Here is a 26,270-nt window from a genome sequence, read left to right as displayed (position 1 = left end):
TAAGAAATCCCTTAATTTAATAGCTACAACATGTAATATAATGCCCACATTATTGTTAAGTGTAGTTTTCATACACATTTCAATACACTTGCAGTCTGTAGGTTTAATTGCTCACTTCATTAGAATTCTGAAGTAAGCAGGATCATTGCAGAATAATCATAACCAATCATACATTATGTAAGATACTTATAGCAAATATTTTAAAATAAAATTATAAAACAACTTTTAAAATATTTTATAATAAAATGTTATATTTAATGTGAGTACCTTTTACTCTGACATGACATGTAGAAGATCTGATGAAGGTCTTAAAGGCCTTGTCAGGACTTACTTCATTTTAATCCTTGACAAACTAACCAGCAAGCTGCCTACCTATTTCTCCATATGCACTAGCTATACTGAATAAGGCAAAGAAGAAAGCATACACTGTCTTATTTATGAGTTTTACAAATAATCAACTTTTTAAAACTAATAGCTAATTTTCCTATCCATTACCATGCAAATTCCTGAATTATTTCTAATTCTCATTTTTCTGATTTGGTCATTTTGAGATCTACTTCCTACAAGAAACAGCAGAGAACAGAAAATGTAGATTCCGTGAACACATAAGACCAGAACCCTTCGGCTGCTTGCTTGATTTTGAATATTCCATGACTCCGTCTCTGCATGGAGTACAATTCCGAGCTTGTAGGAGGCCCTAGCAAATTACCACGACCTAGGCAGCTTCAAACATAACATAAACGTATTACCTTACAGTTCTGGAGGTCGGAAGTCTAAAATGGATCTGCAAAGCTTCATCTTTTTTCTGGGGGCTCTGGGGAAGAATCTGTTTCCTTGCCTTTTTCCAGCTTTTTGAGGCTGCCTGCATTCCTTAGTTCATGCCCACCTTCCTGCATCTTCAAAACTAGCAGGATCTGGTTGGTGGATTTCTCACCCTACACCCCTCTGACCTCCTCTTCTGCCTCCCTCTTCCACTTTCAAGAGTGCTTATGATGACATTGGTCCCATCCAGGTTGTCCAGGATAATCTCTCCATCTGAAGGTCCTTCATTTAATCACTTCTGTAAAGCCCCTGTTGCCATGTAGAATTCCAGGGCTTAGTACATGTGCATCCTTGAGGGGCCATTATTTTGCCTGCCACAGAGGCACGTGGCAAAATCTAGAAGAACAGATTTCTCAGGGCACCTGAGCTGCTGCCCAGCACACACTGTTAGTTATTCTCAGAGGTGTATTCGGTTCATCTCACTCTGCTCCTGCTACTGGTTCCCTAATGCACCTTACATTCCGCTTCTAAAGTTGCTGCTGCCTCTCTTCCTACTCATTACTTTTTTCTTAAACCTAATAACAGGGAATGTATGATTCACTACCTCCCTTTGATTCTCTTGGTAATAATGCCCTGTGCGGTAGACCCTTGGTGGGCAGAGCAGTGTATGTAGGCACATGTGCACATCATGCCTGCACACCCCCGTCATTTTTATTTCCCATCTTTACCTCTGGGTTTTCACTACTGTTTATTCAGAAAATATACATATATTCTTTAGAGAATTGCCACATGCAAGGAATTCATTCAAGACTCTGTATGAAATAATGATGTACACGGCTGTAGTGAACTTGTTTTCTCTCTCCCCCTAGGCGCAATCCCCCTCCCCTTCCTCGTAGTGCCCTGTCAGTTAAAGGTACCAGAAGCAGCAGTGGCGTAGACTTGTCAGACTCAGATCTGCCACTTAGCAGCTGTGATATCCTCCTCCGCATATTCCTTAATCTCTGTATGCGTCAGTTTCTTTATAGATTAAATGCAAATAGTGGCAGCTTTTCCACTTCACACTGCACTCAGGAATCAGTATTTCATTTGATTTTTAAACTGCCATCAAGGCTAAGACAAAGCCCTTATAAGATAAAGGCCAAACTCCTCAGGATAGATACAGGGCTCTTCCAAATCAGATCCCATCCTGACCTTCCAGCTTCGTCTTCCATTGCTTCTACTGCATCTTACCCTCCCCAAACCAGATCTGCTTGCCAGGCGCCAGACATACTGAAGACAGGACACGACTTCAGGTTAGCTTCATGGTTTTGTTTTTTTTTTCCACTTTGATAATATTAAAAAAATAAAAAGACGAAGTGAGGTGGGAGGACAAATGCCAGCCAGTGTTAGAAAGGGATTTTCTAGAACTCCCAAGGAGAATTATCATGCCTTGAGAAAGGGGAGGACATATATTGAGTATGTTTAAATTCAGATTAAATGTATGTTTCCTTTTACAAGATACAGTTAATCAGAGATAACTTTGTAGCGATCGGTGATTCCTAGCCAGAAGGATGTTTTTGGCATTATGAAATCTTATCTTCCCTAAATAAAGTAAGTGGGATACCTACAAATAACTGTTATTCAATGGGCATTAGGAGTAACTAAATAAATTGAAAGTTAGCTGTTACTGGGGATGTTGCAATGTTGCAACCTGATTTGGGGAGGAGTGGAGGAGGAGAAGACCATGAGAACTCTCACCTCTGGACAGGGCTTGGCGCTCGGAAAGGGTTCCACTTTTTATTCACCTGATCCCTTAGCACCACTAGGTAAGAAAGCAACTGAAACCAACCTGAGAAGGGCCATTGACATTACATCCTCCCCAAGTCACCTCCATATGGAGGATGAATGACTAAACCCACAGGAGTGAAAGCCACAAGGTCAGAGGAAAGAGGCTGCTGTTACCACATTCTCAGCTGTACTCTTGGTCTTGATACCCCTTACATAGACCTCTTTTACTTCTTAAATGCTGTGTCAAGGGCACTCAATTTGACTATTCTCAGTGGATGAATTTTTGATAGGTGGTTTTTGTCAACACCTGTCTCCCCGTCTCGGAGAAGCCTTCTGGGACCCAGGCCATGCCTTGTCACCCTGTCACACCTCCTGACCACTATACATGCTGTTCCAGTAACTGAGCCACCCCCCACCCTCCTTATGTGCTCAGCAGGCAGTTCCTGCCCGTTGTCCGTGCTCAGCAGCCCATCTGTGAAGCTCTTCCTAGCGGCTGCCACACCCAACACAAGCAAGGAAAGGCCATTCATTAATATTTTATGCTAACCTTTAATGGACTATACAGGATATATATGTGTGTAGAACAGAATTTTCCTGCAGACTTTTCATGAAAACATTTCACTCACTGGGCTGTGCTGGTCACTATAGAAATCAAGTTAAATGACTACAGTGCCTGCCTTTTGGAGGCATTTGAATGTACACCATAGCAGGGAGGGGGAAACACAAAGAAATGAGAGTAACCCTATGAGAAAAATCCTAACTTCTCATCCCTCCTGCCAATATTTTTTTCCTATAAGATAATAAATAACTACAGCAAAACTTCTACTAAAATGCATGACTGACATTTCTTTTTGCTTTCTAGTTTACAAGTTGTTTTCATATTCGTTATCTCAATGGATCTTGGCAACAACCCAGTGTAAAACTCATTTTATTTTTCATTATTTATTTATTTGTTTATTTATTTTGGAGGCAGAGTCTCACTTTGTCGCCCAGGCTGGAGTGCAATGGTGCGATCTCAGCTCCCTGCAACCTCTGCCTCCCAGGTTCTAACGATTCTCATGCCTCAGCCTTTGCTGGGACTACAGGCACGCACCACCATGCTCGGCTAATTTTTTGTATTTATAGTAGATACAGGGTTCTGCCACGTTACCCAGGCTGGTCTCAAACTCCTGAGCTCAGGCAATCCGACTGCCTCAGCCTCCCAAAGTGCTAGGATTACAGACATGAGCCACCACGCCCGGCCTAAAACCTATTTTTTATTTATTTATTTATTTATTTTCAAGATGGAGTTTCACTCTTGTTGCCCAGGCTGGAGGGCAATGGTGCAATCTTGGCTCACTGCAACCTCCACCTCCTGTGTTCAAGCGATTCTCCTGCCTCAGCCTCCCGAGCAGCTGGGATTACAGGCACCCACCACCATGCCCAGCTAATTTTTTATATTTTTAGTAGAGATAGGATTTCACCATGTTGGCCAGGCTGGTCCTGAACTCCTCAGGTGGTCCACCCACCTCGGCTTCCCAAAGTGCTGGGATTAAAGGCATAAGCCACCGCACCTGGCTAAAACTCATTTTATAGATCATGAAATTGAGGCCCGATTTCATCAGTTGAGGCAATTGACTTGTCTAAAGTTACAGAGCCAGTGGGCGTGGCAGTCAGGAGAGAAGAGTGTGGTCATCCATCTATTCATCCTCCACCAAGCCCTTAGCAGGCAGCTGCCATGGGCTGGGCACCAGGAAGAGCACAAGGGAGACGCCGATAAATGAACTCCACTTTCTCCCCTCAAGCCGCTGCTGCCTTGCTTTTCCCATGCACCATCCTGTGTTTCTCCCCGTTCCTCCTTGTTTGAGCTGCCTATTATTTCGGTAACTCATTCTATGTTCATTTGGAAAGTTTGAAGCCTGGAAAGTCATGATTTATGATTCATTTCCTGCGTCTGCATACCTTAATAGAGCCCCGTATGGTGTGCTTCCTTTATGTACTATGTTTCTCACCACTACACCATGCGCTAACACAAGACTATTCAATGATTGAATCTCAGACTTGTGATTTAAACAGCTTCCCACACATTGGGACATCGGGAAGCATTTGGGGGGAAGAACTACAGGAGACAGGGCAGCCTAGTTCTAGAAGTCATCATCAGTAACGAAGATACAACAAGGCCGCCAAAGCAAGGGGGAAATCCAGGGAAATATTACAAACAAATGATAAACCATTGGTTGTTGATTATAGGAAAAGCTCACAGAAATCAGTTAAGGAAATTAACATATCCATACTATGAAGGGACAAAATATACAAAGGAGCACTTGATAAACAAACTAATGACTAATAAAAATGACGGTAGTCTAACCAGTAGTCAATAAAATAGATATTAAAAGAATAATCTTCACCTGTCAAATTAGTGAAATACATATATATATATATATATATATATATATATATCTTTGTGTGTGTGTGTGTGCATGTGATGAAATAGGCACATTTTAAAAATACTGCTGGTGGAAGAACAGTGTGATAGGTCTTTCAGTAAAAGCAACTGGAGCTTGTATCAAGAGCTTCAGAAGAGTTCATATTCAGGTTCAGTAATTTCATTTTTAGGAATCTACCTTAAGGAAATAAGTAGAAATTTGGTCAAATACTCAAAACAGAAATGCTCAACACAACATGATTTATAAAAGTAGAAAACTGACAGCTTAGATGAACGGTAAAAAAAAAAATTCCATGAATTATCACAAAGCTCTGTGCTGTATCATAATAATGCAAAGAATATTTAAGGATGTCACAAAATGTCAATCACAATTAATTCTCCTGAAATCTTGAAAGAATGTCATCACTCTTCGTATGGTAGCAATGGTGAAGTGACAAGGGGCTTCCTCCACAAGGAAGGGAGGGAGGGAGGGAGCATGGGGCTGAGAGCAGGGAGGGAGCATGGGGCTGAAAACCAGACCTGGCTGCCACCACTCACTAACCATGTGGCCATGGCAAAGTCACTAGACTGCCCAGAGCTCCCAATTCCCCCCACTGTCCACTACACTTACCTCAGCGACAAATTGTGAGATAATGTGTATGAAAACTTTGATGTAGTAAAGAAGCTGGGGCAGCTGCTACTGGTAGCATAGAATGCAGGCACTGGAGAGAAAAAACTATTAGTGGGATGGATAACAGGCTGCAAAAGTACTTTATGAACTAAATTGCAGTATGTGTCTAAAGTAATATTTCAACTGATTACAAATTGTCATTCTTTTTCACATACAGAACATTCATATCCCCAGCTGCCCTCAGTATCTTAAACATTCCAATTGCCTAATTATGCAGATATCCTCCACCAACACAGTCCTGAGTCCTTTGATCATCCCCATCCACACCAGCACCCAAAGGTGGCTCCAAAAATCACCCAGACCCCTGCAGGGTAGTGCTGTGGCAAAGGACTAGCTCCAGGGCCAGAAGACCTGATTCAAAGCCCAGTTTTGTCACATACCAGTTGCAAACCCTTAGCCAAAGTGCTTAACTACTGTAAAGCCACAGTTTCCTCAACTATAAAATGATAGCAGCTTCTACCTCATAGGGATAATGAGCTTTTATTTAGATTATTTCATTTAATCATCTGTGCAATACCTGGCACAGAGGAAACAGTACATGGTAGGTTTTATTACTACTATTGCCTCTGACTCATAGATGGCTTTCAGCTTCCAGTTACACAATGCTGTGCCTCAGCACTGCTCACATGTTCTAGTTAAGGACAATAGAAGCAGCCTCCAGAGTGTAGGACAATGTCAGCCGGTGCAGAAAGCATAGATGGAGTCACAGTGCGTGGCCCACAGCCTTTGGGGCTATCCAGACTGCTCATGGATGCCCCCAAACTGTGACTGGGGGCATCTCAACCTACCCTGATGTAGGTTTTGGAAACAGGTACAAATTGGGAATGTGGTTAGCATTTGTAACACTTCATGAAGATAGTGGGAGGGCTGGTGATATGACCCAGCCCTGTGTCCCCACCCAAATCTCATCTTGAATTGTAACACAAATTGTAATCCCCACGTTTGGGGGAGGGACCTTGTGGGAGGTGATTAGATCATGGGGCAGTTCCCCCATGCTGTTCTCATGATAGTAAGTGAGTTCTCAGGAGATCTGATGGTTTTATAGGGGTTTTCCCTGCTTCACTCGACACTTCTCTCTCCTGCCACCATGTGAAGAAGAACATGTTTGCTTCCCCTTCCACCATGATTGTAAGTTTCTTGAAGCCTCCCCAGCCATGTAGAACTGTGAGTCAATTAAACCTCTTTTCTTTTAATTTACCCAATCTTGGGTATTTCTTCATAGTGTTGTGAAAATGACCTAATACAGGTGGTATATCAGGGAAGACAGAAATCACTGGGGAAGGATAGGATAGAGAGGAAGAAATCTGGTGCGGTCTATTACACCTGTGGAAATGATGGGATTCTGAGGTCATGTTGACCAAAGAGCAGGGATTTGGGGGTATGGAATAGGCCACCAAATGAGTCAAGGCAGATGGAGATTGGTTTATGCCACATACGTACCCAGCTTGAGTGGTCCTGCCCTGAGCAGTGAGCAAGTGACCAGCAAGGACTTCCAGGTACCTGGTGTATTTCTGCTGGTGAAGCAGTCCCAGACCTTTCCTTCCTGTCACTTCATTGCCTTTCAGCTTATCTGGACACCTACTTGGTACTTCCCCATGCTGAAGGCTACGTCATAGTCATCAGTGTTTCTTACAGTTGACTGGTGAAGACCTTTCCATTTTATAAGTATGTTTCTTTTCCCCATTGTTCAAATGTTAAGAAGTGAGATAAGGGAAATGAGTACGGGCTTTGCAGTCAGAAGAGGATTCACACGTCTACTGTGCCCCTTCCTGGTTCTGTGTCCTTGGGAAAGTTGTTTAATTTCTCTAAGCCTCCATTTCTAAACTATTTGTAACAAAAATATAAAAATATGACATCACACCCCACTGTTGTAAAAATTTATTGAGAAAGAAAAGTATTTGGAAAAAAACTAGAATACAGTATATGGTTAGTAAGTGATACTGTTTTTGGACAAAAAAAATTTAAGAGAATTACTGAAATATTATTCTTGTGGCATTACGAATATCTAGTCAAATATGTTTGTAAATGTCTTGATGATCAAAAATATTTGACAGTTATGGCTGGGCGTGGTGGCTCTCACCTGTAATCCCAGCACTTTGGGAGGCCGAGGCAGGCAGATCACGAAGTCAGGAGATGGAGATCATCCTGGCGAACACTGTGAAACCCCATCTCTATTAAAAATACAAAAAAATTAGCCAGGCGTGGTGGCGGGTGCCTGTAGTCCCAGCTACTCGGGAGGCTGAGGCGGGAGAATGGCATGAACCTGGGGGGCGGAGCTTGCAGTGAGCGGAGATCACGCCACCGCACTCCAGCCTGGGCAACAGAGCGAGACTCCATCTCAAAAGAAAAAAAATTTTTTTTTGACAGTTACAATGAAGCCAAGTGCTAAGGATGTGATGATTAAATAAGACAAAGTTCTTGTCAGCTGGAGCTTTGATTCTAGTTGGGAAAGACATCAGATAATTAACATACATAGGTATATATAAATCTATGTATTGATATATATATATAGATAAGATGCATAAACTAATATATGTATAGAAAAATAATATATCCATGTGTGCTTAACTGTGCACTTTTAAATGAATGTCTTGCCTTTTGATTGATTATCTTAGCTGGTGATAAGGACATGTGAATGAAATCCCAGACTCCAAGGTATCAGGTTCTAAAGAGATTAGAGTGAGGAGGTAGATTTTGAGCTAAGAAGGATCAAGCGTTAATGCCTAAGAATATGCATGCTATAAATTGTGACACCTCTGAAAGTGAAGTCAGCTGGCTTTCCTAGGCCAGCAAATTGCTGGTGACCCTAGAGAATTGTGTAAGGCCACAATTTAATTGCAAAGGCTTTAAGAGATCTGCACTCCTTTATCCCATTAATTCAACCTGCAACTTTGTTCTCTGGTCCCTTTTGAATATTCAGTCCTCATTGATTTCAATGGGAGTTACAGACTCAGAGAAAGGGAAGAATTGGGCCAGTGATCTGTTCAAAGCAAAGCATCATTTGAAGTATAGTTTTAAAGTATTTGCAGGCACATAGGTGAGTCAGCTCCTTCTCACGAATTTGTCTAGAAGGATTTCCAGTTTAAATGGACCATCTTAAAGGGCAGTCACCTTCCCTAAAATTGCAGCATCATACTCATGCACCACATATTGGATTGTGACTGCTGGGAGGCAATGATTCCATGTTTTGGTCTCCACTTTCCTGCGGAATTGCTTCAGATTTAAGCTATAGCCTAATCACAATTACCATTCCAAAATAACATTATAAATTCCTACAATGCCTGTTGGGCTCTGTCTGCTGTTCCACACATCAAGTCAAGTCAATATAGCCTTGCCCTCAGAGACCTTTTGTCTGAAATAGTCTCGGTCTATTGGTCATGCACCAACATAGAGACAAAGAAGCAAAATGGCTATAAATACAACGCTTAAAGCAAGTGAACTTGCGTAGACAGGGAATATAGTGCTATGATTTCAGCTCTCCCTCACCTCATAGACTATATAGGTTATAGCACTTGGCTGCACGGTAAATTTCTGTAAGGAAAAGCCTATTTTTGTACCGATTTCCATTGTGTAATCCCACGTGCGTTAGAATTCATGAAAGTCTTATTTGAATATTTCTTTAGGAGAGAGATCCCGACAATGTAGACTGCCAGACATCCAACTCCCCAACTACTCTGTGTCTGTCCAGACGTCTCAGTGCTGATACAAGCTGCAGCCTTGGGAGCTCAGGGTCTTCTGTTTACTGGGAGCTCTTTCTGTGACCAAGAGAAAGTTATTTGTACCCCACTTTGAGATACCCTGAATCCGTGCTTCCAACACCTCCCTTTTCCTTCTGTCTGGGTATTTGTATTGCTTAGGAGGACCAGGCTCAGGATTGGCCCCCTGTCAGGAACTGCCTCTAGGCGTGGCACAAAAAATTAAGTTCCCAGTTTTCACTTTTGCAATACAAGTGAAGAGAGCTGCTATATACAGCCATACAGGTCGTACAGTCCAAATCAGAAATGTGGCGACACTGCCAATGCTGAACCTTGTCAGGGCTTTGAGATGGCGTCTAACTCTGACTGCCACTTTAGTAGCTGTGCTACCTTGGGCACTCTCTGGATCCTGACTTTCTTCCTCTCTAAAACAGGGCCGTCTGGGTGCGGTGGCTCACGCCTGTAATCCCAGCACTTTGGGAGGCTGAGGCGGGTGGATCATGAGGTCAGGAGATCGAGACCATCCTGGCTAACGCAGTGAAACCCCATCTCTACTAAAAATACAAAAAATTAGCCCGCATGGCGGCGAGTGCCTGTAGTTCCAGCTACTCGGGAGGCTGAGGCAGGAGAATGGCATGAACCTGGGAGGCAGAGCTTGCAGTGAGCCGAGATCGCACCACTGCACTCCAGCCTGGGCAACAGAGCAAGACTCCGTCCCAAAAAACAAAAAAAAGAAAAGAAAAGAAAAACAAAAACGGGGCCATGATATTCACCTTTTAGAGTGATCATGTGGACTACATTAGACAAAGTAAACAAAACATCTGCTCACTATGTAGTGGTTTTTGGTTTTTTGTTTGTGTTGTTTTCAACGAGAGAGGTTTTTTAAATGTGTAACATCCTTACTATGGAGTAAAAGCTCATATGTGATTAATATTTTGAAGGAAAAATTCTTGTTTACTTTTCTCAGATATTTAAGATATTTATGCTAACCACATTTTGTTCATAATAATGCTCCAATGAAAATTTTCTGCAGGGCTTCTTACTACAGTATTTCAGGTCAGCTCAGCACTCCCTCACCTGGTATTTTCCATGTAAACAAGTAACAAAACAAATAGGGGCAACAAAAGTCACTGCTATTGTAATTATTAACAGGTATTCTTCGGTTGATTGGCTTTTCTTACGTAAAATTCTATTTCTAATAATTGTTGAAATAGTAAATAAGAGGTCCCAGAAATAAGATTTATATCATGTTTAAACTCCATTTCAAAATGTTTATTGCCTTGCTGCAAAATAAAAAAATCTCAGATTTGTGTGATATGTGTCCTAGCTTACAGCAATCTATATTTAGTGTCTTTTTTTTTTTAGACGAAGTCTTGCTCTGTAGCCCAGGCTGGAGTGCAGTTGCACGATCTCAGCTCACCGCAACCTCCGCCTCCCGGGTTCAAGCGATTCTCTTGCCTCAGCCTCCCGAGTAACTGGGATTACAAGTGTGCATCACTGTAGCCGGCTAATTTTTTTGTATTTGTAGTAGAGACGGGGTTTCACCATGTTGGCCAGGCTGGTCTTGAACTCCTGACCTCAGGTAATCCACCCACCATGGCCTCCCAAAGTCCTAGGATTACAGGCATGAGCCACCGCGCCCGGCCTTTTTAGTGTCTTTTCTTTGCCTTCTAAGTAGTTGTACAGATCAAGAAGTAGTGCTAGCTACATTCCTTGTGGAATATAAGGTTAAGAAATTCCCAGGAAAAGTTTAAATAATTTCAAGGCAATTATTTCAGTAACTTTAAAGAAATAATTAGAATTTTTAGAATTAATCAATAAGTATTTATATAGTAGAGATATAGTGGGGTTAGGGATTTGAGAATGGCAAAAGGGGATAAAACACACAGCCAGAACCTCTTCAGTGGTAACTGCTAAAACAGCAATAAACAACAAAACCACCAGAGGTCGAATTATGTAGTATGGGCTTTCGGTGCTAAAGAAATTCAGAAGGAGGGAAATTTTAGTGTAGTCTTTGATAATCAGAGAAGCTTGCTGGTGAAGCTGGGTCTTGATCTGGGTCTGAAGGGATGAACAGAATTTGGATAGGCAAAAGTAATAAATGTTCCTTAGTGTTTAATACCGCTGATCTGCAGTGGGAATCTGCAAATTCTTTCACATTATAAGGATGTAAAATATTTCCAAATAACTAGCAAACCTAAGAACTTGACTGTGAATGCCTAAAATGATTCAGCAATAAAACTTCTAGACATAAATAAAACCCATCTCAAAGCCCTGACTCAGCAATAAAACTTCACAGCTATAACCCCAAAGGAAGAAGAAATTCCACCACTGAGGTCCACATTTCCAGCTGGGAACCAGCATTGCCATGAGTTTGTGCATCAGATCTTCAAAAGATAAGGGGTCAACAGATTGTGATTATGCAAAAGAGGTGTTCCAATTCTACTGATTGTGATTATGCAAAAGAGGTGTTCCAATTCTACTTGGGCACACAAGTAAATAAGTTAACAAGAGAACCTGAAAGTTAGCTAAATTGGAAAGCTGGCTGAAATGCTAAATAAAACATACTCAGTAAGAAACGGTGTGTTCACTCAGCCCGGAGGAAGTGCAGCAGAATGGAGAATGTTTTCTAATACAGCTCTACTCATTATAATCTCAGCTCAGAGTTCCTCAGTGATGGGTACAGAAGGCATGTTGGAAACTTCCCTCACGTCTAATTATTTCCTACTAAGTCTATCATCAAAAAGTGCAAACATTTAAAAATCACAGTGAATGTTAGCTGGTTTTCTTCAGATAAAATGATGATGAAGGTATTAACATTCTGTGCTATAGATGCCATACTGAATGTGTATATATAATTAATATTATGTATACATATGTACATATGCATACACATATATATATAGTCTTAGTCCATGGGCTGTTACAACAAAAACATCATTGGATGACTTAAACAGCAAACATTTATTTCTCACAATTCTGGAGGCTGAGGCATCCAAGATCAAGGTGCTAGAAGATTTGGTGACTGGTGAAGGCCTTCTTGCTGATTCATGGATGCTGTCTTCTCACTGTGTTCTCACTTGGTGGAAAGGAGTGAGAAAGCTCTCTAGAAACTCTTTTATAAGGGCACAAATCCTATTCATGAGGGCTCCACCCTCATGACCTAACCACCACCAAAAGGCACCACCTACTAATATCATCACATTGTGGGCTAAGATTTCAACATGTGGATTTGGGGGGGACATATTCACTCCATAACCCTATAAATTGAAATTGATAGTTGTTTTAAGAGTCTGCTCACCTGTCTGTGTCCCCCAGTATCCTCTTCTCATTGAAGTCCAGTCTCATCCTTCCTAACAACTCAAAATCTAGACTCATGGACAGCATTCTTGTCACATTATTCCCCACTACTCCATGCCCATGTTGTGTTAGACTCGTGGTTTTGTAAACAAACACATTTTGAACTCTTTTTATTTTCACCTTCACGGATATCCAGCAGGTCACTCTAAACTGTGCCTTACCAGTTTATTCTGATCTTGTCAGGCACGTGAAGTTGTGGTAAAATGTGTTCTGTCCTAACCTCTGTCATCGTTGCTGCTACTCATGGAACTCAGACCAGGAAAGCCAGAGCTGGTACAAACACCTCCAAAGAAATAGCAAATGACTGGTTGTGGGCAAGAGGGAGTAACATGAAGACTGTAATTCTGAGACACTCACCCATTCCCTGCCGGGGAATAACATAATTGTTTACCTGTGTTACAGACACCCAGAATCTAAGACACAAGAACCCATCTAGCCAGATCTGGCATGAGACTCATTTGCTAAAGGCCCCCAGGGGGAATTTGTATAAGGAGAAGAGGAGCCCAAAAGTGCATGGAATAGATTTAAGCTGTTCCTTGAAATGACCTTGCCTGGTTAACCAAAATCTGGATTCATTTTTACTGTGTCTTTTACAACAATCACCTTCACAGCATTAGATAGAACCATTAATGAAAGCAGGAGCTCTTCTAGTCAGTACACATAAAAAGAAGTCATTTAAACCCAGTATTACATAGATACTAACACTAAAATTGCAAAAAACAGTTTTTAAGAGAAAGAAGAAGTTAAGAAGTATCAAAATATCAGCACTTATTTCTATAACTAATGTATATATAGAAGATATTTAAATGGAAATTATCTGTGAACTAAAATGAGAAGTTAGAAATAGTACAATAACAGAAATGGTTATTGAAATCATCTGAAATTTCCTTCTCTTCTACAGTATCAAATAATGATGTGACAGTCTAAGCTGCTCACAGAATAAGATAGCATTAGGAAGATTTTAGAAGACATTTTTGGAGTTTCACGAAAGGAGGTCCCTGAAGAATAGAAGATGGTTTAGATAACACTATTATTTAATCAAAAATGTCAAATACCAGCAATCACACCACCTGCTTTTGAAAGTAAAGGAAGCTAGGAACTAAAGGGGGTGGTTTAGAAAGAGACAGAGGAAGAATAAATGACAAAAAGAAGAGAAAAAAATAATTATAGATAGTCTAAAGGATATGGATGTAGGTTGTATTTAAGCAGTATTTTTTGTCTCAGAAGTTTATATGTGAACTAAAATGTATTAAAGGATAAAAAAGCAATATGTACAACTTTTTGTATGTCAGTCATGCCACAATAAAGCAGTTTTCTAAAAAAGATAAAGAAGAAAACTCTAGGAATTAGCACCTTTTTTAAAGGATGAGAAAAGAGGCTCCAGTTACAATAACCGTTAAGGTTCTTAAATTCTTTTACACCTCTTACCCCCATATTTCTTGTTTTCACTGTATTATAGTTTGATAATACAGCCCTAATTTACCTTTTAGCTGTAGCTCTTCTTCCTTGTTAGGGCTTGATTCTTAAGGAGATTGCTCAGGTGTTGAGAACAAGTAGTAGAGACGCCTAAGTATACCCAGTATTAATCCCAGAAGAAATACCATGTTAGTCAATTTCACTTCATGCAATAGCTAAAATTGTGTTAGCGTAAAGTGTTGGTGAACCCACTCATTTTTACATGGGATTATCCCAATTTACATAACCTTTTTATAACACCACATTTTCAAGTGTTGGAAAATAAAAACAGATTAACTTAATATTGTGACTAATCGAGAGTTAACCAAGAATTATTGTATTTCAAACCTATGACTGAAAATGTTTCTTAAACATTAGTCGGCTTCCCTGCCTTAGGGATTGTTGACTCACCTCCAGTTGTAGGGTGAAGGATAGCTCCGCTATTGAGACTGCTGCCAGCCTCATTACCCAGGGCTGTAGGTCAAGGAGGTGCCAGACCAGGGCCTGAAACTACTCTGCACCCTGCCCCCACGTTCACTGGTTTTCAGCACTAAGATTTGCTTGAAGTGAAGAAATTCTGTAGATACATATGGACAGTTTGACATTGTCTGAGTATGGGAAAATATTTTTATTTTAATACTTGTCTTTTAGGAAAACTATCATTTGTCAACAGGGATCTGTATGTTTTAATAAAGAAAGCAGATTAAGGGTTGTTTGCATGTAGTCACTTAGCTAAAATTTCATGTCATTTAAATTTTCTGATCGTGAGTAACCCAGAAAAATTAAATATACTTAACATAAAATAATAAGATCCTTTCATATATATAAATAAGCAACCAGGATAGTTGTCATTCTATCTATCTACTATCTATCTATTTATTTATTATGTTTTAATTTCTTTTTTTTAGAGACAGGTTTTTGCTCTGTCACCCAGGATAGAGTGCAATGGTGCAATCATAAGCTCACTGCAGCCTCAAACTCTGGGCTCAAGTGATCCTCCCACCTTGGCCTCCCAAAATGTTGGGATTACAGGCATGAATCACTGTACTCAGCCTGGGAAGCGTGGGATAGTTTTCATTTTCAAAAGTCAGTTAAGATTATCTTTAGCAGAAATACTCCATCAATGCTGACTTTTCCAATCTGACATATGTAGTAGTGTAAGAACATGTTTTAAATTTTAAAAACTAATAAGAAAATAAGTAAGGCAAGTTCTTCATATAACAACAATGTATAGAGGAAAGAACAATAGGTTAAGAGGAGAAGAAATAAATTTATTTCTATAGAAACAAAGACCCAGTGGGATCAAAAGAATTTAGAATTTTTAGCACAAGGAAAATACCCATGCATGGTGAAGTAGTAGATGGGTTATTCTCTTCCTATTCCTAAGATATCAGTGTTACTTTAGCCCACAGTAAAGGGGGAATATGAATAATTTCCATGAATCAACATAATGTATGAATCTCAAAAAGATTTTTAATTTTTAAAAGATTATTCTGTAGCCCCTTACAGTATTTTCTTGTCCAAGCCTTAGCTGAAAGATTGGAGTGTTTCTAATGATAGTGAAGTGGCTCTAATGAAGTGGTCTCCTGATTTAAATTATTGTATCAACATCTTCGTGTAATCCGGTAACAAAATATATGTACATACACATATATACACAAAACATATATGTATATATGTATGTAGTAGATCAAAAATTAGAATTCTTTTTTTTTTTTTAATTTTACTTGAAGTTCTGGGACACATGTATAGAACGTACAGGTTTATTATGTAGATATACCTGTGCCATGGTGGTTTGCTGCACCTATTGACCCATCTCTAAGTTCCCTCCCTTCGTGCCCAACACCTCACAACAGGCCCTGGTGTGTATTGTTCCCCACTTTGTGTCCATGTGTTCTCACTGTTCAACTCCCACTTATGGGTGGTAACATGTGGTGTTTGGTTTTCTGTTCCTATATTAGATTGCTGAGGATGATGGCTTCCAGCTTCATCCATGTCCCTGCAAAGGATATGATCTCACTTCTTTTTATGGCTGTGTAGTATTCCGTAGTTTATATGTACCACATTTTCTTTATCCATTCTATCATAAATAGGCATTTGGGTTGGTTCCATGACTTTGCTGTTGTAAATAGTGCCACAATAAACATACATGTGCATGTGTCTTTATAGTAGAATGATATGTATTACTTTGGGTATATACCCAGTAATGGGATTGCTGGGTCAAATGGTATTTCTGGTTCTAGATCCTCGAGGAATAGCCATACTGTCTTCCACAATGGTTGAACTAATGTACATTCCTACCAACAGTGTAAAAGCGTTCCTATTTCTCCACAGCCTCACCAGCATCTATTGTTTCTTGGCTTTTTAATAGTCACCATTCTGACTGGCGTGAGGTGGTATCTCATTGTGGTTTTGATTTGCATTTCTTTAATGATCAGTGATGTTGAGCTTTTTTCACATATTTTTTGGCTGCACAAATGTCTTCTTGTAAGAGGTGTTTGTTCATACCCTTTGCCACTTTTTTGTGGGGTTTTTTTTTTCTTGTAAATTTGCTTAAGTTCCTTGTAAAATCTGGATATTAGACCTTTGTCAGATGGGTAGATTGCAAAACTTTTCTCCCATTCTGTAGGTTGACTGTTCACCCTGATGATAGTGTCTTTTGCTGTGCAGAAGCTCTTTAGTTTAATTAGATCCCATTTGTCAATTTTGGCTTTTGTTACAATTGCTTTTGATGTTTCTGTCATGAAGTTTTTTCCCATGCCTATGTCCTGAATGTTATTGCCTAGGTTTTCTAGGGTTTTTTTATGGATTGGGGTTTTACATTTAAGTTTTTAATCATTCTTGAATTAATTCGTGTATAAGGTGTAAGGAAGGGGTCCTGTTTCAGTTTTCTGCATATGGCTAACCAGTCTTTCCAGCACCATTTATTGAATAGGAGATCCTTTCCCCATTGCTTGTTTTTGTCAGGTTTGTTGCAGATCAGATGGTTGTGGATGTGTGGCGTTATTTCTGAGGCCTCTGTTCTGTTCTATTGGTCTATATGTCTGTTTTGGTACCAGTACCATGCTGTTTTGATTACTGTAGCCTTGTAAGATAGTTTGAAGTCAGGTAGCCTGATGCCTCCAGCGTTGTTCTTTTTGCTTAGGATTGTCTTGGCTCTACAGGGTCTTCTTTGATTCCATATGAAATTTAAAGTAGTTTTTTCTAATTCTGTGAAAATGTCAATGGTAGTTTGATGGGAATAGCATTGAATTTATAAATTACTTTGGGCAGTATGGCCATTTTCACGATATTGCTTCTTCCTATCCATGAACATGGAATGTTTTTCCATTTGTTTATGCCCTCTCTTATTTCCTTGAGCAGTGGTTTGTAGTTCTCCTTGAAGAGATCCTTCACATCCCTTGTTAGCTGTATTCTTAGGTATTTGATTCTCTTTGTAGCAATTGTGAATGGGAGTACATTCATGATTTGGCCCCTGCTTGTCTGCTGTTGGTGTAAAGGAATGCTTGTGATTTTTGCACATTTATTTTGTATCCTGAGACTTTGCTGAAGTTGTTTATCAGTTTAAGATGTTTTGGGGCTGAGATGATGGGGCTTTCTAAATATAAAATCATGTCCTCTGCAAACAGAGACAATTTTACTTCCTCTGTTCCTATTTGAATACCTTTATTTCTTTCTCTTGCCTGATTGCCCTGGCGAGAACTTCCAATACTATGTTGCATAGGAGTGGTGAGAGAGGGCAAAATATAAAGACCAATGACACTATGAAGAAACTGAATCCACTAGTGTGCAAAATAACCAGATAGCATCATGATGACAGGATCAAGTTCACACATAACAATACTAACCTTAAATGTAAATGGGCTAAATGCCCCAATTAAAAGACACAGACTGGCAAATTGGATGAAGAGTCAAGAACCATCAGTGTGCTGTATTCAGGAAACCCATCTCATGTGCAGAGACACACACAGGCTCAAAATAAAGTGATGCAGGAAAATTTACCAAGCACATGGAAAGAAAAAAAAAAAGCAGGGGTTGCAATCCTAGTCTCTGATGAAACAGACTTTAAACCAACAAAGATCAAAAAAGACAAAGAAGGGCATTACATAATGGTAAAGGGAACAATTCAACAAGAAGAGCTAACTATTCTAAGTATATATGCACCCAATACAGGAGCAGCCAGATTCATAAAACAAGTTCTCAGAAACCTATAAAGAGACTTAGACTCCCACACAATAATAGTGGGAGATTTTAACACACTTTCAATATTAGACAGATCAACAAGACAGAAAATTAGCAAGGATATTCAGGACCTGAATTCAGCTCTGGATCAAGTGGACCTAATAGACATCTACAGAACTCTCCACCCCAAATCAACAGAATATACATTCTTCTCAGTGCCACATGGCACTTATTCTAAAATCGACCACATAATCAGAAGTAAAACACTCCTCAACAAATGCGAAAGAACTAAAATCATAACCATCTCTCAGACCATAGTGCAATCAAATTAGAACTCAGGATTAAGAAACCCACTCAAAACTGCACAACTACATGGAAACTGAACAACCTGCTCCTGAATGACTGCTGGGTAAATAATGAAATTGAGGGAGAAATCAAGAAGTTCTTTGAAACCAGTGAGAACAAAGAGACATCATACCAGAATCTCTGAGACACACAGCTATAAAGCAGTGTTAACAGGGAAATTTATGGCACTAAATGCCCACATCAGAAAGCTAGAAAGATCTCAAATCGACACCCTAACATCACAATTAAAAGAGTTACAGAGGCAAGAGCAAACTAATCCAAAAGCTAGCAGAAGACAAGACATAACTAAGATCAGAGCAGAATTGAAGGAGATGAGACACAAAAAACCCTCCAAAAATCAATGAATCCAGAAGCTGGTTTTTTGAAGAAATTAACAAAATAGACCATAACTAAACTAATAAACAAGAAAAGAGAGAAGAATCAAATAGACATAGTAAAAATGATAAAGGGAATATCACCACTGACCTCACAGACATACAAACTACCATCAGAGAATACTATAAACACCTCTATGCAAATAAACTAGAAAATCTAGAAGAAACGGATAAATTCCTAGACACATACACCTTCCCAAGACTAAACCAGGAAGAAGTTGAATCCCTGAATAGACCAATAACAAGTTCTGAAATTGAGGCAGTAATTAATAGCCTACCAACCAAAAAAAAAAAGCCTAGGACCAGAAGGATTCACAGCCAAATTCTACCAGAGGTACAAAGAGGAGCCAGTACCATTCCTTCTGAAACTATTCCAAACAATTGAAAAGGAGGGACTAACTCATTTTATGAAGCCAGCATCAGCCTGATACCAAAGTCAAGCAGAGACACAACAAAAAAAGAAAACTTTAGGCCAATATCACTGATGAACATCGAGGCAAAATTCCTCAATAAAATACTGGCAAACCGAATCCAGCAGCACATCAAAAAATGTATCCACCACGATCAAGTCAGCTTCATCCCTGGGATGCAAGCTGGTTCAACATACACAAATCAATAGATATAATCCATCACATAAACAGAACTAAAGACAAAAACCACATGATTATCTCAATAGATGCAGAAAAGGCCTTTGATAAAATTCAACATCCCTTCATGTTAAAAGTTCTCAGGTATTGATGGAACATGTCTCAAAACCATAAGAGCTATTTATGACAAATCCACAGCCAATGTCATATTGAATGGGCAAAACCTGGAAGCATTCCCTTTGAAAACTGGTAGAATTCTATTTCATTCAAAAATGATTAATAATGTTTGAACCTTTGCTAAGAATACTGTGATTACTGTTGCTTTCAGTAACTTCCTTTGAATTTTCTTAATAATACCAAAAAATTAAATTTAAAAAAAAGCATTAGAAGATAACATGGGAGAATCTTGCTATGATCTAAGAGTAGGGAAGTCCTTTCCAAACACCATATAAACATTAAGATGATCTTTAGCTTCAACTATATATAAAAGCAAAAGTTCGAAGCTTAAAAAATAAGCATGAAATGACAACTAGCAAATAAGAGAAATATTTGCAATACAGTATACTGCTGTTAAATGCTTCTTTATCCAAACCTTTTCACAGAGATACAAACTTGTAAATGTGTTTGACAATATTTTATTGACTTGTCAAGAGAATCAGTGCACAGCGTAGGTGTTGGGAATCGTTTTAGTGCTGTTTTCATGCTATTTGTTAAAAAACCTAAATTTTCATGTTATGACTTAGCATAATCTCTGAGCTCAAACTGTACTCTCAAAACTTCAGGGACAAGAAATAGTATGGTTCAGGAAGAACCAAAGTAATTTCAAAGCCAAACTAGTCAGTACTTGAAAAAGTCTAACTTTTGTGGTGGTTTCCAATGGAGAAAATGAAAATAATCCCTCTTCAGAATTCGGCTCTATGGACTGTTTGGGAGACTGAATTGTTCTTTTCCCATTTGTTAAACCAGGAAATTTCTAAGCCTCCTTCCAGCTCTCCAATTCTCTAGTTCTATGACTATCCTCATTATTATCATTACATCTCATTTTGCTTAAAGAATGCTAAATCAGTAGTCTCGTATCTTACATCTATCTTTGTGAGAAAGAGTAAAGAAAACTGAATTTGGTTTCTTTATGATTAATGCATTTGTCAAATTTGTTCCAAGTAGCAAATTAATTTATTGTGTTTTTTCATGAATGCAAATTAAAGCTGTGCAAACTATTGTGGTAAAACTTAGCAATCCTTTTTTTATAAATTAAAGCTCACTGATTTAATGTTAATGAAAGGAACTATATTCAAACAAATTTTAATAACTTGGGTGGAAAGAAAATCTTAGACTTCATAAGCTTTTCCTTACATAAAATTCATGTAATTTGAACAGAAAGTCATTAAAATGTAATTGTCTATAGTGAAGCTTGTATTAATTACCTTGTATGAAAGTCTGAAAAGTTCCTGAATAAATGTCTGTTTCTATGCATTCCCTGGAGAGAAGAATTGTCTATTGCTTAGTTAATTATCTCAAACCAAGGGTCCCAGGTTGTTTTTGGTGATCACTTTCTTATCTTTTTCCTGTTTGAATATTCTGATCAAAACCAGAAGTAAAACAGATTTTTTTTAAAATAGAGAAGTATTTTGCTTCTGTTCTTATTGATAATACAAAGAGTACCAGTATACATATGATAAAATATTTTTCAACTTCTTGGTTCATAGGACTTAATCAGTGTTTCATGTACGTGTTTGTGTTTGTGGGTGTGAAAAGCACCTTTATTACTGGGAATAAGATTTTAAGAATGATTTTGGAAACACGTCCTTTAAACTTGATTCTCTCATACTTTTAAGATTATTTAAATTCACTTCAATGTGATTGTCCAAAACAAAGTTATTTTCAAACTCACTGAATCCTTATGTTCTTCTTTAGTGTTAACTATTGACAAAGCCCATTTTGAATACTGATCCTGAAAAACATGAGAGAATCAAAATCTGTGTTTTATTTTGATTTTTGCATCATAATTGCATTTTTACTCATTTCAACAAGAGGAAATTTCAACTTTTTATATTGACTAAATAAACTGTAGGGGCTAATTTATGTTTTTAAAAAGGAAAAATTTATAGATGCTATGTTTGATTACAGTTATTTCTTACTGGTATTTAGGAATTTGTGTAATAATAAACACTTCTCATTTTTAACATCAAAATTTGCAAGGTTCACCAAATTCTAAAGGTAATGCCTGATGGGAGTTAATGTTCACTTAATTCTGGGTCTAATCATTTTAGTTGAAAAAGAGAAAACTAAAGCATAAATCCTTTGACTCATTCTATCTTATGTCATATTAAAAGTCATAAAAATGGACAAAACAATAAAATTTAAACTGAAACATATCCAAAATGTTTTTGGCTTATCTGCCTACAAACCAGAGACATGCCGGGTATGAAGGAACCCAAGGCTTGAGTAGGCCAGAGGGTCCAATGAGTTTATCCATCCTCCAGACATGATCACTTTCAGATTTTACTTTAAGAAAAAATAACTTCACGGAGGACCATTATAATTTTTGTGAGGAACATGTGTAATATTTTTGCACCCACTTTTTAGTTTTTGTCTTGGCTGCCTTAACGTCTTCTTTCAAAATGTCAGCAGTGATTAGGCTACATTATGGGATAATTAATATGAACCTTTATCTCAAAGCTAATTTTGAGTAATACTAGAACAAAACATATGTCAATATGTTAAAGATGGGAAGTTGAACAGATTGCTTTCCTATATAAAAATGTTTTTTTCTAAGTTCACCTTACTTTTCAAATACTGATCCAATCTAAATGTTTGAGGAAGGTTAAGCAACCTGTGAAAGAAGCACCATTTGAAATTTGATGGTGCAGTTCCTAAAATCTTTCCAAAGAATGTGGTATAGATGCTTACATATTAAAATATTGACATTCTAGGAAGTTTAGGAAATAATTCCTCTGAACTTGAACTCTGGGGCTGTAGCTATGGTTGATAAGCTACGCCCAATTCACACTTTAATGCCAGTGCTTTGTATTTTAACATTATTTTAACGTGACATTGTATGCCTTGTTTATTTCTTCTCAGCAGGCCTTTTCCCAAATTAGTTAAAATTACTAAACAATGTGTTTTTAACCACAGTCATTCTAGAGATTTATCTGTTTTTTTTTCCTTCCCCAGAAGTTGCTTCTGTCATGTTTGATTGCACATCTGAGTAGAGGCCATGCTCAGAGTTGAAGTGTAAACCTCTTCAGGTCAGGTCATAAGCCTCAGAACGTGTCATACATCCCCTAAACTCCAGAACTAGCCATACCTAAGCTTCAGAACTAGTCATACATCCCATGAAGGGCATCATAACCAATACTGATCTGAACAACAGTTCAGTCCAGCAGCCAGGCAATTCAGCCACCTACTAGTCAACTATTGATTTTATTTGAATGAAAATCAAATTTGGGGTATAATTGGCTTAGCTAAAATATTCCACTGGGTCAATTTTGATCACGTAAGTGATTCTGCACAAAGATAATAGCCACATTTTATCTCAAGCATCTCACTCAACATTTTTAAAGATAACATTTTTTAAAATCTCATACAAAGACTACATTAAATATGCAACTAAGAGTGATACTGGTGGATGGTAAATGGCTGGGCATGAGCATTATGAGTTAATGTGTTTTTGTACACTGACTTTCCGTCTTTGCAGATTATTCTAACTCTCTAGAAATAATGGGTAGCCCTTTGGCACTGTGGCTCACTGGCACAGGGTCAGTATTTTTACTTCTCCATCGTCTTCTCTCAGTTAGCACTTGAACAAAGAAAGAAAAACAACTGTCTGCTATTTCCAACTCCTGAAAGTGAAATAGGGACAAAATATAATTAATCAAAATATGCAGTTATTCATAGAGGATTTGCTTTTATTCTGATAATTAGGATCCCAGTTTGTCAAATGCTTTAAAAACATAGTCTTACAGCCTTTTACTAAGGGAGCGGGGAGGGGTGAACATCCAGGTTGATTATAAGCCATATATTTGTCTTTTCAAGATTTGCTTTTACATTGCTTTAGGGCAAATGATAAATATCTTTGCAAATAAAAATTGTAATCTTCATTTCTCCAATTTTAGTAATCCCAAATTACTAAATTAAGTAATTTAATTTAGGATTTGGGATTAAGAGAAAATGAAACTAAATCTGATTAAATTATACTTTTGGAAACCTGATAGTACCATACTTCTGCTGCACTGCACTTTCTTAGATTTAATGCCTCTAAAGTATAATGATATTGTAAGTTTTTTTTCTTTATTTAAAAATAAAATGATTACTCTAATTATGGGAACTCATGTACCATTGGGCTGAAAGTCAGAGACAGCTGGATGGTGAACTGGCCCCTTGCCCAGACCTCAGAGGAAGATTAATTTGAAAACTCTTTACAGAACACAGCCCAGAGCCTACTGCTCAGAAGATCTTGCTTTAATCAGCCATTGATCATAAGAGATTCCCTTTATTGACCTGAAAGCAAGTTTTTTTCATCTTCATGCCAGCTAAGGCGCTTACTGAAAGTAGGTAGACAGCATCCAAAGTGAATATGCCTAATGAAGAGAACAGAGTTTTCCATCTCTCCCCACAAACGACGTTCTGTAATGACATGTGCTAATAGTTTCTATCTCCATCCATCCCTTAACCCATCACGTTGCCATCCTATGAAGAACCTATGGTTAACAAGGGTCCCCTTCTGGAGATACACATGTCAAATGATCTAGGAAACATGTCGGCAGGGTTTGTGGAACCAATCTATGAGAATTCTCTTTGTGTCTGAAAAGTAGCATGGAGCGGATGCAGGGCAGTGTTTACCTCCCTGGATATAACATCAGAAAATTCCAGATCACTGTGAAGTCTGTTCTCTCTCTGATTTACCTGGCTGTGGAGTTTGAAAGGTCCCCACTAGTGCTGACTCTTTCTGACACTTCTCAATCTACAGTAGCTCAGAGGCCACTTTGATTGCTCCCAAAGGCAAAATGGGGCACCATGATACTTTTTTCACTCAAAAGGGCCAGCATTTACGGGATATACTCAGTCAGATCCTCAAAATTGCTTCAGAGAATCCTCTGTTAGATTAAAGGGGGTCATTTAATCAAACGACTTTCCAAAAGTCCCTGATTTGAATTACTGGAGAGAATGTGTACTATCAGGGTCCTGGATCACTTAGCAAACATCAGAGGAAAGGTTTCAAGTCTGTTTTGAGAAATGTACTGTCCAACTCTACTGCTTTTTCCTTCAGCAAAGGAGATTTATCAAGGATAAATTTGGTTACAGACATACCTGTTTTCGTTAAAATGCCTTTGGCCATTACATTATCTGTAATAACTTTCAGTAAGGTCTAAGCAATTTATAATAATATTAATAGAAAAAAATCATGATTCTCTACAGCATTTTCCCTTCCATTTTATCTAAATGGCTAGAAGTGAGTGTTTGCATAATTTTTTCTAGTTTTTTTCTCCCATTTTGCCATGATCTAGTTTTATATGGAAGTCATAAATTTGTTCTACCAATGGAGTTTGTTAAAACAATATTTTGACTTTGCAGAGATCATTGTATATTTTCTATTTATTTTAATTCCAAACTTTTAAAAATATTGACTGCTAGGAACTTAGAGAGCAGAAATATCACTTTGAAAAATACTAAAATTCATTTTGTTCTAGTTGATACCTTGTCTTTTAATATTCATTGTGGTATATCTGTGCTATGTAATATTATAAGCCTTGTATCTGTCTCCTATACTTTCCTATATCCTCATATAAATACTATGGAAAATTATTATGTGCATCACTACCCAGCACTTTAGTCTTGACTTAAAACTGTCATATGATTTCTTGTAAACAGGTATCTGAGCTTTAAAAAACAAATAAAAACACATTCCTGTTAGCTCTAACTTTGCACAGATCCCTTGGCAGAGATCAGAACTCATGTGAAAGGTGAACAGATTCTTCCCTTTGGCAAGCAATTCCTTCAGGAACTGAGTTATGCTTATGGTGGGACTTCCAATTAGAAAAGTAAATTTTAAAACAAACAACCAACCAGGCTGTTCAGAGATTGCTAGACACAAGATCAAGTCCCAGCCAGGTGTTTGGCATTGCCCAGTCTCTTTACTCTTGTAATGTGAAACTTACAGTCAGCTTCTCCACTAGTGTTTTTGGCATCATAGAAACCACACCTAACCATAAATACAAACCATAGCTGGTACTACCAGTGCAGTTCTCACTCTTGTAGAATCATGTCCAGTCCTTCTCAAGTTGTTAACTAACAAAACCAAATGCACATTTCTAGCAAGGGAGTCCTTGAGCCCATCCAGTCCTCTGACTTCACAGCGATGCTGTGGCAGCCCACTCTGCTGCCGCCCGCAAGCACACATGGAGGGGAAGCCAGCAGGGATGTCCAGGTCCCTGCCCATGGCCTGATGAAGAAAGGCAGCTGCAGTCATGAATTCATAGAACCAGAAGTGACATTAGCAGCCACCTACTCCAACTGCTTTCCAAGAGAAATTTCTCAAGAGACATGCTGAATTTCAAGTCAAGAACAGCTTGGAAGCCACAAACTCAGCTGGCTTACAGTTGCCATGGAATTTTGGGACTTTTGCTG

At 38.5% G+C, this 26,270-nt stretch overlaps 1 protein-coding gene across 4 annotated transcripts in view; it reads left to right on the top strand.

The window, feature by feature from the left end:
• ATRNL1 (attractin like 1) overlaps positions 1 to 26,270 on the top strand; it is an 838,515-nt gene that overhangs the window by 798,291 nt on the left and 13,954 nt on the right. The gene's annotated exons all lie outside the window — the stretch shown is intronic.

The sequence above is a fragment of the Hylobates moloch genome, unplaced genomic scaffold (assembly GCF_009828535.3).
Source record: "Hylobates moloch isolate HMO894 unplaced genomic scaffold, HMol_V3 SCAFFOLD_3, whole genome shotgun sequence".
NCBI classification, from domain to species: domain Eukaryota; kingdom Metazoa; phylum Chordata; class Mammalia; order Primates; family Hylobatidae; genus Hylobates; species Hylobates moloch.
Note: the sequence above shows the minus strand (reverse complement) of the source record. Positions and strands in the feature narration are given on the sequence as shown.